At 46.9% G+C, this 14,485-nt stretch overlaps 1 protein-coding gene across 2 annotated transcripts in view; it reads left to right on the top strand.

Annotated features, from left to right (window-relative positions):
* The window catches only part of ERN1 (endoplasmic reticulum to nucleus signaling 1), a 93,341-nt gene that overhangs the window by 28,009 nt on the left and 50,847 nt on the right, over positions 1-14,485 (top strand). The window lies entirely within an intron of this gene.

The following is a 14,485-nucleotide window of genomic DNA, read 5'->3' as shown; positions in this document are numbered from 1 at the left end:
ATTTGACATCTGTCCAAGTTAGTCACTTTATTGGTTCTTTACATGGAGGGAAGTAAAAGACTGAGCTTGTTTCTCATTTAGTAATTGCCCACACTTCCATTTTATGGTCTTGTCTCCCTGGGAATAGCAGAGTGGAGTCCTGTAGCTGGGAGATTGCATTCGATTTCCAAAGTAATCTTCCCAGGTAAAAGCATGCAAATCCCAGGATTTGGGGCTTTCCGTGTCAGCTCTGTTATTCTGCCCAGTAATACTTCTCATTTGGCCCTAGATGAGGCTCTGACCAGCGTGTCCTTTTCTGTCACAATCTGTGACTCATTATTTTTATGAGCACAGCAAGTGTGTTTCCTTCTTTAATAAAATGTTCCAAAATAGTCTTTTAGATGGGAAAATACCAGCCTCTGTTAGAAGGTCACACGTCATCTTGTCCATTCAGTAGCTCACCTAGTTACCATCCATAGATGATGGCAGGTGGGGTCCCAGAGACTGCCTGCCTCGCCTGTCCGGGCCCTGTTTAAAACAACAGAAAGGACCAGCTTTCTGGAGTCAGTGGTCTCAAGGAGACAGTTAAGCTGGGTTTTGGCATTGCATTCCAGAATGTATTCTGTCCTGTCATCTTTAAGCCCTTTAATGGTTTTAAAACAAAAGCAGAATTGTTTAAATTTCATAATTTCTAGGCCCTGGCCGGTTGGCTCAGTGGTAGAGTGTCGGCCCAGTGTGTGGATGTCCCAGTTTTGATTCCTGGTCAAGGTACACAGGATAAGTGCTCATCTGCTTCTCCACCCCAACCCCTTTTGCTTCTCTCTCTCTCTCCTCCTCCCCTCCTACAGCCATGGCTTAATTGAAGAAAGTTGGTCCCGGGTGCTGAGGATGGCTCCATGGCCTCCACTTCAAGTGTTAAAAAAAAATGGCTCGGGTTGCAACAGAGCAAGGGCCCCAGATGGACAGAGCATTGCCCCCTAGTGGGCTTGCAGGGAAGATCCTGGTTAGGGCACATGCAAGAGTCTGTCTCTGCTTCTACTCCTTTCACTAAAAAAAAAAAAAAAATTTTTTTTAAAAATTATAATTTCTGATTTTGTCCAAAGATGAAAATCAACAAGGTATGAAAGGATTGTGATAAATGTTTTTACTATTGTGTTAGGGCTGGTCCCACAGTTCCAGTATTCCTAGGCAGGACATTTTCACCCCAAGCTGCTTCATTCTTCTGCTTTGCTTTTCTCTGTCGTTTTATTTTTTTTACATTTACTTATTGATTTTAGCAAGAGAGGGAGGGAAAAAGAGAGAGGAGAGAGGGGAACATAAATCTGCTCCTGCATGTGCCCTGACTGGGGATTAAACCGGCAACCTCCATGCTTCAGGCTGATGTTCTAACCAACTGAGCTATTCAGTTAGGGCTGTCTGGGGTTTTTTGTTTTTTGTTTTTATTTTTTGGGTTTTTTTTTTTTTTGTGACAGACATAGAGAGAGACAGAGAGAGGGACAGACAGGAAGGGAGAGAAATGAGAAGCAACAATTCTTTGTTGTTCATTGATTGCTTTCTCATATGTGCCTTGACCAGGGGGCTACAGCAGACCGAGTGACCCCTTGCTTGAGCCAGCAACCTTGGACTCAAGCTGGTGAGCCTTGCTCAAACCAGATGAGCCTGCGTCAAGCCAGTGACCTCGGGATTTCTAACCTGGGTCCTCCGCATAGCAGTCTGACGTTCTATCCACTGCACCACCGCCTAGTCAGGCCTGTCTGTGTTGTTTTAAACTGATCTTCTCCAAGTCTTTTTTTTTTTTTTTTACAGAGACAGAGAGAGAGAGAGTCAGAGAGAGAGATAGATAGGGACAGACAGGAACGAAGAGAGATGAGAAGCATCAATCATCAGTTTTTCCTTGTGACACCTTAGTTGTTCATTGATTGCTTTCTTTTATGTGCCTTGACTGCGGGCCTTCAGCAGACCGAGTAACCCCTTGCTCGAGCCAGCAATCTTGGGTCCAAGCTGGTGAGTTTTGCTCAACCCAGATGAGCCCGCGCTCAAGCTGGCGACCTCGGTGTCTCCAACCTGGGTCCTTGGCATCCCAGTCTGACGCTCTTATCTACTGCGCCTCCGCCTGGTCAGGCAATCTTTTCCAAGTCTTAATTTCTAGAAGTAGCCTTAACTCTATCTGGCAAAACTGGGTCCTGCCTTGTTTGTTACTTAGCCAAACATAATAGTGAACCTGTTCTCACCTGTAGCTTGGAGCTTAGAGAATTTGCTTCTTTTTTACATGTTTACAGAACCTGGTCTTTGAAAGATAGTGTATGGGCCCAAAGAAGGAAAAGACAGTCCTTGCTCGCAAGGAGCCTGTGGTCTGGTAGGGAGGAATGATAAATACACAGAACTTCCAACACAGAGCAGGTTGTAACCACCTTAGAGCGGTCCTAGGAACTGCTGGAGGGGGACAGGAAAGACTTCTTGAAGCTGGGGTTTTGGAACTGAGCCTTAGGGGGTGGATTGGATTTTAGTTGGGAGGAGGGACGTTAGGAAAGGAGCAAAGGAGACAGCAGGTCTAGGCAGAGCAGGGAGGAGTTAAAAGACTCTTAAAAGAATTAGAGAAATCTGCCTAAGGTCTAGTAATTTCAATATTTACTATGTTCTAAGTCTTAGTGTTTTTCTGAGATAAAACTGGCTGATTTTAGTGAAATTCAGCCCTGGCTACCCTACAGTAGCCTTAAAAAATAAATTAATTAAAAAAAAAATATATAATTTATTGATTTTACAGAGAGAGGACAGGTGAGGGGAGCAAGAAGTATCAACTCATAGTTGCTTCACCTTAGTTGTTCATTGCTTGCTTCTTTTATGTAACCTGACCGGACAAGCCCAGGGCTTTGAACCAGTGACCTTAGCATTCCAGATTGATGCTTTTTCCGTGGTGCCACCACAGGCCAGGCTCAATATGTATTTCTTTTCTTTTCTTTTTTTTTTTTTCTGAAGTTGGAAACGGAGGCAGTCAGACAGACTCCCGCATGCGCCCAACCGGGATCCACTGGGCATGCCCACCAGGGGGCGATGCTCTGCCCATCCGGGGCGTTGCTCTGTTGCAACCAGAGCCATTCTAGTGCCTCAGGCAGAGGCCATAGAGCCATCCCCAGCGCCCGGGCCACCTTTGCTCCAATGGAGCCTTGGCTGCGGGAGGGCAAGAGAGAGACAGAGAGGAAGGAGGGGGGGTGGTGGTGAAGCAGTTGGGCACTTCTCCTGTGTGCTCTGGCTGGGAATCGAACCCGGGACTCCTGCACACCAGGCCGACGCTCTACCACTGAGCCAACCGGCCAGGGTTCAATATGTATTTTTATACAGAGATTATAGGAGGTAATCAATGGAGACCCTGAGCTTTCAGTTCAGGTTTCATCTTACAGTTATAACTGCACAATTTAAAATTGGTATTTGTAAGCCATTAACATATAAATAGATTATAAAAGTATACAGATACTGTTCTAGTCCTGAGGATACAAGTCAAGGAAACAGACAATATCTATTCCTTCAGGAGCTTTTATTCTAATGAGGAAGCAGATGAGCAAATAAATAACGCAGTGGGTGCTAAGAGCTGTGGAGTAGAGGAAAGCAGGAAAGTAGAGTAGGTATGCCACGTTGTTGGATGGGGTGGGGCTGCAAATTTAAACAGGGACAGCCCCACGGAGAAGGCATCATTTGACTAGGAACTCAAGGAAGGAAGGAAGTCTTTAGGCAGAAGGCCTTGCCAGGGGCATAGGTGAGTGTGTGCTTGGCATGGCAGAGGGCCAGTCATGTAGGAGCACAGAGCTCCCTTTACATAATATTTATGGTAAAAATGCCCCCACTGTCCTGAAATGAGATTTATAGACACTAATCTACATACACTGACAGTTTCAAGAAGAAATAACTATATTGCCCAACTGGTAATGTGAAATAATAGGCAAGTAGTTTTTAATCACATATATATAATTTAACACATAAGTAAATGCTCAGGCACACATTGATCTCTACTGATGCCCCACCTATAAGTGAGCACGGTGCGTGCTAATGCAGTCTAGGGTAGCAGATACCTCTAGTGACCGGATTTCCAGGATGGTGAGCAACTCTTGATAGCATTCCAAACAAAGGTATAACCTTTCCTGACTTAGACAGAGTCATATTCTGAGAAGATTCAGTTGTATAAAATTATGCAAAAAAGTGCTTTTGCATTTTTATGTAAAGCAGTTAGGTTGCAGGCTCAAATCACTACTAAAGGTTTTCTGGCCCATGTGAGCACCTGGCAGCCTGCAGATATGGGGCAATCCTGTACAGGGCTGCTGGAAGTTCCTGGTCCCCAGTTAGTGCCATATTGCCCCCCTCCCCCAGTTCCTTTGACCACCAGGAAATGCCCTCACAGACTTCCTGAGCATTGCCTGGCTATCTGTGCCCTCCCTATGAAGATCACTGGTAAAATAGCTCCTTGGGGCTGATGTGAGGACATTGACTTCTTTGAAGCCATTGATGGTATCTAAACAGAGGACTGGCCCTGGCCGGTTGGCTCAGCGGTAGAGCGTCGGCCTGGCGTGCGGGGGACCCGGGTTCAATTCCCGGCCAGGGCACATAAGGAGAAGCGCCCATTTGCTTCTCCACCCCCACCCCCCACCTTCCTCTCTGTCTCTCTCTTCCCCTCCCGCAGCCAAGGCTCCAATGGAGCAAAGATGGCCCGGGCGCTGGGGATGGCTCCTTGGCCTCTGCCCCAGTGGCTCTGGTTGCGGCAGAGCGACCCCCCAGAGGGGCAGAGCATCGCCCCCTGGTGGGCAGAGCATCGCCCCTGGTGGGCGTGCTGGGTGGATCCCGGTCGGGCGCATGCGGGAGTCTGTCTGACTGTCTCTCCCCGTTTCCAGCTTCAGAAAAATACAAAAAAAAAAAAAATAATAATAATAAATAAATAAATAAACAGAGGAGTGACATGCTCCAGTGTCATGTGATGTTTGCCCCACCCAAATTCATATATTGAAGTCTTTTGTCCCCCAATGTGATGGTATTTGGAGGTAGAGCCTTTAGGAGGTGATTTGGTTTAGATGAGTTTGTGAGGAAGGGACCTCCATGATGGAATTAGTGCCTAGAACCCAGCCATGCTGACACACCTGATCTTTGGCTTCTAGTCTGAAGAACTGTGAGACATAAATATCTGTTCTTTAAGCCACCCAGGCTACGGTATTTTGTTATAGCAGCCCGAGCTGAGTAAGACACCCATCCTTTGCTTTGCAGTATCAGCAAGTGCTGTGTTGAGACTCGCTGATGGGGCCAGGAGGAAGCAGGAGACCAGGCGGCGGCCACTGCACCAGTCCAGGCAGGGAGGCCCTGGGCTTGGGCCTGTGTAGCAGCTAGGAGTCCAAGTCAAATGGAATAAAACTTGTCGATACAAATAGATATCTTTAACTCATCAAACTGGGGCTGGGCTTCTGCAGAGTATATATACCTGTTCCTCTACTTCATGGTTTCCTAACTGTTTACTTGTTTCAGGGGCCAACAAACTGGGAGTGGTTTTTTTTTTCTTTGCACAGAGTGGTTTTGGCAGGTGCTTTTGTTTCTCACCCAAACATGTGTTGCTGTTCCCAGAAATGGAGATTTCTTACACCACCGTGGCCAACTTCACCTAGTACAGAAAATGCATTTTATTTGTTTTCAGGAACTAACTTGAACTCTGACATTTTCCATTGGGTATATTCTTTCTAAACCGAGATTTTTGTAACTGTAGCGCCACAGTCAGTCTGTCTCTGAAATTTCACCAGTGACTATGGTTGAGTATGGTTTATTTCAGTGGTCCCCAACCTTTTTTGGGCCACAGACCGGTTTAATGTCAGAAAATATTTTCACGGACCCGCCTTTAGGGTGGGACGGATAAATGTCCACATGAACGAGACAAGCGTCAAGAGTGAGTGTTAGACGGATGTAACAGAGGGAATCTGGTAATTTTTTAGAAATAAAACATTGTTCAGACTTAAATATAAATAAAATGGAAATAATGTAAGTTATTTATTCTTTCTCTGCGGACTGGTACCAAATGGCCCACGGACTGGTACCGGTCTGTGGCCCGGGGGTTGGGGACTACTGGTTTATTTAACTGCTCTGTCAGCCCAAGTGCAAACTGCAAATGTTGCTGTCATGCTTTTCATTAGATTAGTTTTACACAACTTGCTTTGGCTTGCTGGGTTCGAAAGGACTTTCTTTGGTATTGCCAGCACTGGTTTACGGCTTCTGCAGTCAATTTGAAATACTAATTAATGCTGATTTTTAACACTCAAATATTTATCAAATTACAGGTAACGCCCATACCCTCCATGGTGTGGAGGACTGGATCTCATTTAGAACCATTCTTGACTAAACATAAAAATATGCTAAATGTGCAGCATGGCTGCCTTCCTAACCAGATGGACCCAGACTCCTGAGATGTCTCTTGTATGGTTAATATTGGAGATTCTTATGGGGGAAGGATTAGAACAAAATTACTTATTTGAAATCTGAAGAACATCTTCCCACACAAGTTTCCCTTCCTTACCGTGTGCCTCTTTGCCATGGTTTCTCCCAGTGCTGACGCGCATACCCACCCAGTCTGGAAAGGAGCCATGCTTTGCTACTTGGTAACCATGTCCTTTTGTGTAGGCTGAAGAAGTGTCTCCCAGATCTGACTTCTCCTCTCTGTCCCCCCTTGACAGTGCCTGAGCCACAGGCTCTCCATCCATTTCCCAGATTAATGTGACAGCTTCTCAGCCGTGGTCCCTGCCTCCTGTCCTATCTTCCCACTCACCCACCATGCTGCTGTCAGACACGCCCTCTGAGAGACAGTTGGACCATGCCACCCCCCCTAGGGAAGTGCCCTTGCTGTTGACTGTAGCAGTGCTACTCTGTGTGGTCTGCCCACCTGTGTTACCTGTCCACGAGGAGACAGTACAAAAGGGAGAGTAAGGGCCGCCTGTGATGAGTTATAATTTTTGACCACTGATCTGTCACCAGTTGCTTGGGGAGCACTGATCCACAGGGTCAAGTCTCAGCTCTTCAGTGTGCACGCGGGGCCCTCAGGGTCTGCTCGGCTCTTTGGCCTCAACTCCCTTTTCTCCCAGGAGGGTGCCCCTTGTAGCTACAGCTCCTCCACGCCAACAGTGTGTGCTGTTGGACAGCCTCCTGTGTGGCTGCGCAGACCCCTTCCCAGGTTACTTCCTTGACTCCTCAAGCAGGGCGGGCCCTTTTCTCGTCTGGGTTCCAGGGGCCCTTCTTGCTTTTGTTGTGAATCTTGGTTTACATTTGTCTCCCTGCTGACTTGCTAACTCCTTGAGGGGTGGCTGTGGGGTCTCTAGACAGCCAGGAACCCTGAGTGGATGTCTGAGGCACCTGATGCCAGCTAGGGTCTATGAACCCTCTGACTAGACGTCTTTTAGGAGCCCTCAACATCAGGTGAGACTTGACTTTGCCTCCTGAGGATACATCGTCTGTCACTCATACCATTATCACATTAGCTTCCAGTTCCAGTTTCTGATCTTGAGTTTCACATGGCTTTTGCAATGTTTTGCAGGAGGTTTTATTTCCTGTCCTTTAGGCCATGTGCATGTTCCCCGGGAGGAGTCAGAGTTCTGCGTGCAGAGGTGTGATAGAAACACGAGAAGGGGAAGTTATGAAAGGTTTGACATTTTGTTATTAATTCTAATCAGTTTTCTCTTAGGAAGTTTTCTAGGCTTAAGATATGCATCACTACCTTTCTACTTCACTGCTTAAGGACAAAAAAAGTGTTTATTTGTTCTCCATTGTCTTGGAGTTCTGAAAATGAAGTTTTGTGAGAAGGGACATAAATGGCCTATTTCTGCTTTTGAGGATCTCGAAAATGTCTCTTTCCTCTTTCATTGTGGAAGATTCTAAACATGTGCAAACATACAGATAATTATATAATGAACCTTCAGTACCCATCACTCATCTCCAGCACTCACCAGCTGCTGTCCAGCCTCATCTGTCCCTGCACTCTCCCTCGTGCTCCGGACGTGCTACAGAGCAATGCACCGCACGTTGTGGAGGGTCTCTGACAGTGGTCACCATGCATATTAGTATAGGTTTCAACTCTATTGGGTATTCCTTTTATTTTATTTTATTTTATTTTATTTTATTTTATTTTATTTTATTTTATTTTATTTTTTTGGTATTTTTCTGAAGCTGGAAGCGAGGAGGCAGTCAGATAGACTTCCGCATGCGCCCACCCGAGATCCACCCGGCATGCCCACTGGGGCAATGCTCTGCCCATCTGGGGTGTTACTCCACTGTAACTGGAGCCATTCTAGTGCCTGAGGTGGAGGCCATGGAGCCATCCTCAGCACCCGGGCCAACTTTGCTCCAATGGAACCTTGGCTGTGGAGGGGAAGAGAGAGATAGAGGAGAGGGGGAAGGGTAGAGAAGCAGTTGGGCACTTCTGTATGCCTTGACCGGGAATCGAACCCAGGACTTCCACACACTCTACCACTATGCCAACTGGCCAGGGCCTCCAGTGGGTATTCTTTTTTTTTTTTTTTTTTTTTTTTGTATTTTTCTGAAGCTGGAAACGGGGTGAGACAGTCAGACAGACTCCCGCATGCGCCCGACCAGGGGCGACGCTCTACCCACCAGAGGGCGATGCTCTGCCCCTCTGGGGCGTCGCTCTGTTGCGACCAGAGCCACTCCAGTGCCTGGGGCAGAGGCCAAGGAGCCATCCCCAGCGCCCGGGCCATCTTTGCTCCAATGGAGCCTCACTGCGGGAGGGGAAGAGAGAGTGACAGAGAGGAAGGAGAGGGGGAGGGGTGGAGAAGCAGATGGGCGCTTCTCCTGTGTGCCCTGGCCAGGAATCGAACCTGGGACTTCTGCACACCAGGCCAACGCTCTACCATTGAGCCAACCGGCCAGGGCCTCTTTTTTTTTTTTTCTTTTTTTTTTTTCAGGGATAGAGAGGGATAGACAGGGACAGACAGACAGGAACGGAGAGAGATGAGAAGCATCAATCATTAGTTTTTCATTACGCATTGCAACACCTTAGTTGTTCATTGATTGCTTTCTCATATGTGCCTTGACTGCGGGCCTTCAGCAGACCGAGTAACCCCTTGCTGGAGCCAGCAACCTTGGGTTCAAACTGGTGGGCTTTTTGCTCAAACCAGATGAGCCCGTGCTCAATCTGGCGACCTCGGGGTCTTGAACCTGGGTCCTCTGCATCCCAGTCCAATGCTCTATCCACTGCGCCACCGCCTGGTCAGGCTCCAGTGGGTATTCTTTACTGCATTGCTTGGTATGTATCAACACAGCTGAGAATGTTGGAAGTACATGAATAAAATGCCTTCGTTTGGCTTTAACTTAGTTATTGATCCTTTTGTTCATCTTGGAATGCTTTGTGAGATTCGATGGCACTCCCATTGCTCTAGAATATATTCTGTGAAGTTATGACATCCTGAGGGGCCTTTGGTCATAAGTCATAGTGTTGAATTGACATACCCAACTGATTGTAGCATTCAGTGTGCGTTTTTAGGTGTGAGTTACTTCTGCTAAGGTGAAGATGCATAAGAGCCTAGTAGCAGTTGATTGCCTATAATATGGGTGGATTTGTAGATCAAACATGACACTTGGTAACTTGCAGAGGTTACCTGTAAGAACACCTGTTACGGCCTCACCCAGTTCTGATGAGATTTGGACTTTGGGGAGTTTTTGATTGGATGTCTATTTTAAAATGCTCTCCTCATGCAAGCTGAACTTTGAGAAACGTTTGAGACTCTCTACCCTAAAGTTTGGACCTAACAACTTTTTTTTTTAAATTGTTTATTTGAGCTTTTTCTGGCTTTTTTTTTTTTTTTTAATACAGGAACAGAGATAGAGTCAGAGAGAGGGATAGATAGGGTCAGACAGTCAGGAATGGAGAGATGAGAAGCATCAATCATCAGTTTTTTTTCCATTTTGACACCTTAGTTGTTCATTGATTGCCCTCCCACATGTGCCTTGACTGCGGGCCTTCAGCAGACTGAGTAACCCCTTGCTCGAGCCAGCGACCTTGGGTCCAAGCTGGTGAGCTCTGCTCAAACCAGATGAGCACACGCTCAAGCTGGCAACCTCAGGGTCTTGAACCTGGTGGACCTAACAACTTTAATGGGAGTATAAGGTGTAGATTTCAGAAGGACTTGTCCTCTGGAGAGAGGAATGAGCTGGCACTGGGGAGAAGTGTTCTCTAATCGATTCACTTGAGCGCATGAAACATATTTGAGAGACATGAGTTTTAAGTTAAGGGAGGGTGAATGACCTTGTTTTTACCAATAATCTTTACAAGAAAACATTATTAGGATCTTAAGCATTTTCTTGAGGAAATGGCAGTTTATTGCAGTCAGACTAGCCAATCTAGTTTTGCTGTCGGCTAGGATTAAAACCTCCATGCCCTCTTTATCTCATTCCTTTCTTTCACTTCACTTTTCCTGATAAGGACTAAGTTTTGCTGTTATTTCTCCCCTCCTTTTTGTTTCCTGACCACCTCTGTCCCCCACCCCAAACACCACTCTGGCTCAGACCATCTTACTGGGGTTATTTGATTGATTGATTGATTGCTTGATTTCAGAGAGGAAGAGGAGAGAGAAACATTAACTTGTTGTTCCACTGATCCATACATTCACTGGTTGATTCTTGTATGTGTCCTGACAGGAATCAAATCCGCAACCTTGGTGTATCAGGACAGTGCTGAGCTACCCTACCAACTGAGCTACCCAGCCAGGGCTTACTGGGGTGACTGAGTCACCTTCCTCAATACCCTTTATGATTCCTTCTTTTTCTCACTGGCTTAGTAGCCAGATATCTGTTTATCTGACCTTTTCCTCAGAAGCCTACAGTCAGTTTCTAGTCAGTGCCCACCACACCACATCACAGAGTGCTCATGGCTTCCTTCTCCCTGGGGTCACTACCCACTGTCCAACCTTACTTGCGTTCAGGAGAAACATCTCATACTTGCCAAACCTGTATCCTTAATCCGACAGAGGGGGTGATGGGTCTTGACCCATGCTGGCATGTCAACCTACACACTGGTCCAGCCTCCTTCATGGCGCCGCTCTGTCCTGAGCGCACCAGCCCTCGCCGACTTCTCTCACCAGGGAGGCCCTGCGCTGTCCAGGGAGTATGCTCATGTTTCAGCCGTTCATTTTACACTGTTTCATGTGTGCTAGCTTTCTAAGCTCCTTTCTTCATCCCGCACGCACGGCATGGAAGAGAACAAAGCCAACGGTAGGTGTCTGACGTGTGTTTTTGAGATGTGTGCGGTAAATCTCAACAGATCATTGCTAAGAGTTGGGTTGTGTCCTCTTCCTCAGTAAGGGCGGGAAGACCAGGTTCTTGTCTGTTTGGTTTAGGGAGGTTTACAGGGAATACACAGCAGCTGCTACTTCATTTGTCATTGGTCCCTGATGACCTTTTATAAAGGCCACCTCAGATCATCTCAAATCCCTGATAGAGGGGAACTTAGAGGGACCCGTCTGGAGGATGCCTGACTGTGCCTGACCCTCTGCTGCACCTGGAGAAGTCTTGCATTTGGAGCAGCTGGTTTGAAGCGCCGGGTGTGTGGGGGTCTGTAGATAGCTCTGTGCTGAGAAGGAGAGCGAGGGGAGCGGGGCAGTCGTGCGTCGCTCATCCAGATCCCGCTGGAGAAGCAGGGTGTTCTGGAAATAGTAGTTCTCATCTTGGGAAGAGGAGACAATGATCTTGTAAGGTTCCTTGAGCTCCAGTCAGATGGGCAGCCTGTTCTTTTGGCTTCTGTAATCAAAGCGATTTTATTCCTTCCTACGCAGAAGAGTGTCTGTCTAGAGCAACCCCCAGAGGGAGGCCATCCGTCCCGAGCTCCGGATTGAAGGTTATCTAAGTTTTGGTTGACTTCTTTATTTTTGTTTTTTAACAGAGACAGAGAGAGTCAGAGAGATTAATAGACAGGGACAGACAGACAGGAATGGAGAGATGAGAAGCATCAATCATTAGTTTTTCTTTTTTTTATTTTTTTATTTTTCTGAAGCTGGAAACAGGGAGAGACAGTCAGACAGACTCCCGCATGCGCCCGACCGGGATCCACCCGGCACGCCCACCATGGGGCGATGCTCTGCCCACCAGGGGGCGATGCTCTGCCCATCCTGGGCGTCGCCATGTTGCGACCAGAGCCACTCTAGCGCCTGGGGCAGAGGCCGAGGAGCTATCCCCAGCGCCCGGGCCATCTTTGCTCCAGTTGGAGCCTTGGCTGCGGGAGGGGAAGTGAGAGAGAGGAAAGCGCGGCGGAGGGGTGGAGAAGCAAATGGGCGCTTCTCCTGTGTGCCCTGGCCGGGAATTGAACCCGGGTCCTCCACACGCTAGGCCGACGCTCTACCGCTGAGCCAACCGGCCAGGGCAGTTTTTCGTTGCACATTGCAACACCTTAGTTGTTCATTGATTGCTTTCTCATATGTGCCTTGACTGCAGGCCTTCAGCGGATCGAGTAACCCCTTGCTCGAGCCAGCGATCTTGGGTTCAAGCTGGTGAGTTTTGCTCAAACCAGATAAGCCTGTGCTCAAGCTAGCGACCTCAGTGTCTCGAACCAGGGTCTTCCACATCCCAGTCCGACGCTCTATCCACTGAGCCACCACCTGGTCAGGCTTGTTAACTTCTTAGAGACATCTTTCCATTGTACCCACCTGTTACCCAGTGTTTTCCCCAGCCCTGCACCAGCCTCCATCTGCCGGGATGTAGAGAAGCCCAGAATGCACTTTGAATGGACTTCCCTTCAGTCTGTACACACCCTGTGAAGTTACAGGCTCAGGCTGTCGGGATTTACACTCTAGGTGAGAGCAGGAAGAACAGGCCTTTTCAACCTGTTGGAAAGCCTTTCCATGTTTAAGCATCTCTTATTTTAGCTTTTGATTTAAAAAAAGAATCAACATTCACAAAAAATAAAGAGAATAGTATCACGAAACTTTCATGCACCCACCTCAGCCTCATAGTGAGTGACATGTGACAACCCTCCCCCACCTCCATGATTTTGAAGCAAAGGCCATAAATTAAAATATTTTTTAAATGTGAGTGAACAAACAGAACTACTCCTGTGCAGCATTTTGTTTGTTTGTTTTTGTTTTTAGCAAGAGAGAGAGATAGGCTAGAAGGGAGAGAGATGAGAAGCATCAATTCTTCATTGCAGAATCTTAGCTGTCCATTGATTACTTTCTCATATGTGCCTTGACCAAGGGGCTCTAGCAGAGCAAGTGACCCCTTACTCAAGCCAGCCACCGTGGGCTTCAAGCCAGCAACCTTTGGGTTCAAGCCAGTGACCTCAGGGTTTTGAACCTGTATCCTCAGCATCCCAGTCTGATGTTCTTCTATCTACTGCGCCACCGCCTGGTCAGGCAGGGCAGCTTTTTTTTTTAGTTTTTATCATGTAGGTTTCTGTGCAGAAAAGTCCTTTTTATTATGAAAATCTTATTTGAATGACTATAGTTCACATACAGTATTGACATCGTTCTTTCATTCTGCAAACAGCATTATTTACTAATTAGGAGGGGAGCAAAGACCTGGGCAGTAGTTTTCACGGTGATTCTTCATTAAACCCTACATAATGGGCCTTATGTACTTTTCTGTGTATATATTCATGATAAACAAAGTACATGGTCCCTGACCTTCCAAGTGCTTAAAATTCAATCCAGCCCCCAGATATTTGAGAACCAGAGGGGCCACATGCAATCAAGTACCTGTCCCTTGAGAAATATAGGATGTGCATCGTAGGAACATACCAAGTGCAGTGGGCGGCCAGTTTCTGACTTTCTGGAGGAGGGGACATTTGAACTGGCCTTAAAGGACAGCAGATTTAGATAGATGGAGATGGGGCAGGTAATGGTGAGCTCAGGCAGCACCATGAAAGCATCAGGGTCAGTTTTGGGAAGAGATGTGATGGAAGGTAATCAGGAAGAAGAATTGGGTCCCGGTCTTGCAGAGTCTTGACATTTAGGCTTTGGTTCCCAAGCCACGTTGAGGGGGCCCCAGTGCCACCGTGAGCTCAGACGTTGCAGCTTGTTTAAATTTTTGAGGGAAACAGATCAGTGCTCCCCCAGTGCCAGACGCTGCGCTTGAGGTAGTTTATAGTTTCAACATTAGATTGGGCTGCTTGTCCTCTCAGCGGTGCACCCTTACATGCTGAGTGTCTGGCAGTTGCTGTGATAAAACTCAAATCCCACATGCAAATCAATGTGAGGTGGTAAAGAGGGTGGCGGTATCTAATCTGATTACGAGACTTGGAATATGTGCATCACCCAACAATGACGCACATCCCATTAGTAAGTCACTATGGTTAAGAATGAAATAAGCGTTTTCCTTTCTATTTACGTGTATTATTTTTTTCATGTGGCTCCAGAACTGCTAGACCCTAAATATTTGAGTTGTTTGGGAGCTAACTGCTTAATAAATGCTAGGTATTTCTTTTGACCTTGGACCCTGTGAAGAAATTACTGAGACACTAAAAAACAAAACAAAACAAAAACAAACAAACAAA

This window comes from Saccopteryx bilineata, chromosome 6 (genome assembly GCF_036850765.1).
Source record: "Saccopteryx bilineata isolate mSacBil1 chromosome 6, mSacBil1_pri_phased_curated, whole genome shotgun sequence".
Lineage (NCBI taxonomy): Eukaryota > Metazoa > Chordata > Mammalia > Chiroptera > Emballonuridae > Saccopteryx > Saccopteryx bilineata.
Note: the sequence above shows the minus strand (reverse complement) of the source record. Positions and strands in the feature narration are given on the sequence as shown.